The 3,255-nt window shown below is 39.4% G+C and overlaps 1 protein-coding gene across 1 annotated transcript in view; it reads left to right on the forward strand.

Moving 5' to 3' along the window:
• LOC106869698 (uncharacterized) overlaps positions 1-3,255 on the forward strand; it is a 28,458-nt gene that overhangs the window by 5,428 nt on the left and 19,775 nt on the right. The gene's annotated exons all lie outside the window — the stretch shown is intronic.

Here is a 3,255-nt window from a genome sequence, read left to right on the forward strand (position 1 = left end):
ATGGTGGCGGCGGTGGTGATGGTGGCGGTGGTGGTAGTGGTGGTGGTGGTGGTGGCGGTGGTGGTAGTAGTAGTAGTAGTAGTAGTAGTAGTGGTGGTGGTGATGGTTATCGTGGAATGCTTATTTCACAAGCAGTCGCACGGTCGATCATTCCAAAATCAACAAAGCGGAATACTACAACTGGTAGCAACATGTTGCATACAACACCCCTACCCTTTCACTGCATATTCCGCCATCCAGTGATTTACTGCTTGTGTCGATGTATTGTTTTGACATGCCTTCCCCCTCCATACGTACACACATACTATGTATGTATGTATGTATGTATGTATGTATCTGCGTTGTACTACTTATGTTTCTTTTATCTTGTCTGTACTATTTACCTTTCATAGTGGGGAAGAGTTTTAGAATAACCTCGCCCACAGTTTCTTATATCACGTATCAAAGGAAGAAAGTACTTATTTGCCTCTTATTATTCACTTATATCACTTGAGAGCCGGTGTGTGCGTGGCTCATTTACATACTCGAAACTGGGTGGAGTTTATGCAGTAGTGCAACTCTTCTAAGACCATTCTCATATTTGTAAAAGATATTGGTTTTAGGAGTGGCCTTCCAAATAGACGATCATTCTGATATTTTACCAGAAGAATCTCTTGCTTTGCGCAGTTTTCTTCACCTTGTTTTCTCAACAATGATGTCTCTGTGATCTGTACTCTCATAGATCTTTGTGGTTAACGTCACTGCGTATCGAAATCTTTTAAAATATTTTCTTAATGTATCAAATAGATGTAATTTTTAACGCTGAATCCGAATTTGTTATTCATTTCTTCAAGAAAACGTTTGCAAAAATATTACAGGTGTTCAAATTTTGGTAGTTTTAAGAATTTTCAGCCAATCAGAAAATAGTGCATTCGCTGCCTCTTCCATCATCTGTCACAGTAACGAGAAAGCGGTGGAGGGAATGGAGAACTGGCATGTCAAAACTTTAATCAAGTTACAGTAAACAGTGAAAAACTTTAAAAGTTTCGCAAGCATATTAAGCATTTAAAAACTACGAGCAAACCAACAGGAATTGCTAGAAATAGCAGGCAAAACATTGCTTAAAATAGACATTTATTAGTTTAAAAAATTCAAGAACGAAAGTTTGCAATATGCTCTAGGATTTTATAGAATAAATTGTTTCTCATATCTCCTTCTCCACATATATTCCCAAATATGAGTCAGCCATGGAACGGTATATCCCACACCGGCGTTTGTTTTGACGCTTTAAAGATTCTCAGGTACTCTCGATTTGTTGAGTGTGAGTCCCATTTTTTTAGTTTATAAATTCAATGCTATGGTTCACAATTTTATGTTTGAAATCATAGTCCACGATTTCTGGGATATGATTATAAGCTTGCCACAAGTCACTGAAGACAGTTGTTCCTAGAAGAACTAAGTGTCGTATGCACTTATGATGATAAGAGCAAATGAGAATTCATGATCAGTGTACAAGAGCTGTAAATTTTGAACTAATTCTTCATAAATGTTCTCTTTTGGACATTCACAACCGCAGTGCAGCTGACTTCTAGAGATGTGCATGACATTTTCTCGCTGTCCCACAACAATACCAGGATAATTATGTTTGCACGGAATTGATTTTTTTTTTCTACCGGGGTGTTGTTCTACCAGTATTCAATTTTTTAGATGTGTGAATACCTGCTGGTTTTGATATACCTTTGATGTGTATGCCAGGGCGGTCCTTCCTGCTGATACCATTGTAAATAGTCTTTGTAATTATATCATGCCTCAAGGGCAGGTAGCAACTCATAAACATTGTAGGCAGCTGCTGGGGAAGTGGGTGATATCTTCTACAATGGTATATCAGAGCCGATATTGGAGTATATTTGTCCCTCTTCTTTATCAGGTATTTAGTAACTATCATCTGTTCCTGGATAGCGAGGGCATATCCTGCTAGGTGGGGGTGTAAGGTGCCTATCGCATGTCCAGCATAAGCTACTATTCCTGTCAATATTGTTGTCTTCAAGCTTACCGCATATGTACCCATGCCGTGCTTTTTATTAGTATGACACCTCTTCTTCTCCAAGCTTCAGTTTAGGTAAGCCAGTCCAGCCTCCTTTTTGGTCGAATGAGACAGCTGTATTCTCAAAGTATTTGTCCAGCAATTCTTCTCCAAATCTGATGTTGTTGGTCTCACTTTTGAGTATACATAGAATGTACTCATGTCTTTATTTCTGTTCAGCAGGTGTTGTCTGAGTGATACAATGCGACATTTGAAGGCTGTTTGGTGTCTACCACCATCACTTCGTGTCATATCAGTATCGCTGTTATTATGGAAGTTTGGAGTGGTGGACAGTGGCTTTCTGGTTTTGATGCCTAGGCTAAGTATGTCATCAAGTGACCAGTTCAATAACTCAAATGTTGGTACTAGCACTGGTACTGAAAGAACATTGAGATGTGAACTTGTTAAATGCAGACAGCTCTGAGTTCCATATTTTCCGAAGTCTACAGAAGAACTCTTTTTGTCGTTAATCAGAGCACCAACTTATGGTCTGTTGTGTTTACATTTTATTGAGTTCTTCACTGGTACATTCCACCACTACTCCTTTTTATTATGAGTGGTTATGGCTTTTACCATATAGTGGGTTTTTTATTTCTTTATCCTCGGGATTATCCTTCCGACGGATTTCATTATAGAGCGTCCTAGCTACAACGTCATGTCTCATCGGTAGATAATACCGTGGTGACATTTTCGGACAACTGCTTATGATGAGGGGGATATCTTCAGTGTAAACTCCACAAAGTCTGCATCGGTTGTCACATTCTACGGCTTTTCCCGCATCTCTATCCTCTTTGTGCATCAGGTACTTGGTTGATATTTCCCGTTCCTGGATTGCAAATGCATACCCTTCAAAGTGGGCGGTAATAATCCGGCTATTCGTCCATGATAAACTGGTTTAATGATCAATGTTACTATCATCATGGAGCTTTCTACTAACATATCTATGCATATGTGCGACTTCTTTGGGCATTAATTTTAGGTTATCAGACAAGGAGTGTTGCTCAAGGAGCTGCCTTCTAAGTCTTATGATGTAATCAGTTTCATGTATGGAAACTTGATCAAAGGATGCCCTTCGACTCTTGGTGTATGTATGTATGTATGTATGTTCAGATACTTTTCGAAAATGTTGTTGGCACTCCGTCGCTTACGACGTCGAGGGTTCCAGTTGATCCGATCAACGGAACAGCCTACTC

The sequence above is a fragment of the Octopus bimaculoides genome, chromosome 13, assembly GCF_001194135.2.
Source record: "Octopus bimaculoides isolate UCB-OBI-ISO-001 chromosome 13, ASM119413v2, whole genome shotgun sequence".
NCBI lineage: Eukaryota > Metazoa > Mollusca > Cephalopoda > Octopoda > Octopodidae > Octopus > Octopus bimaculoides.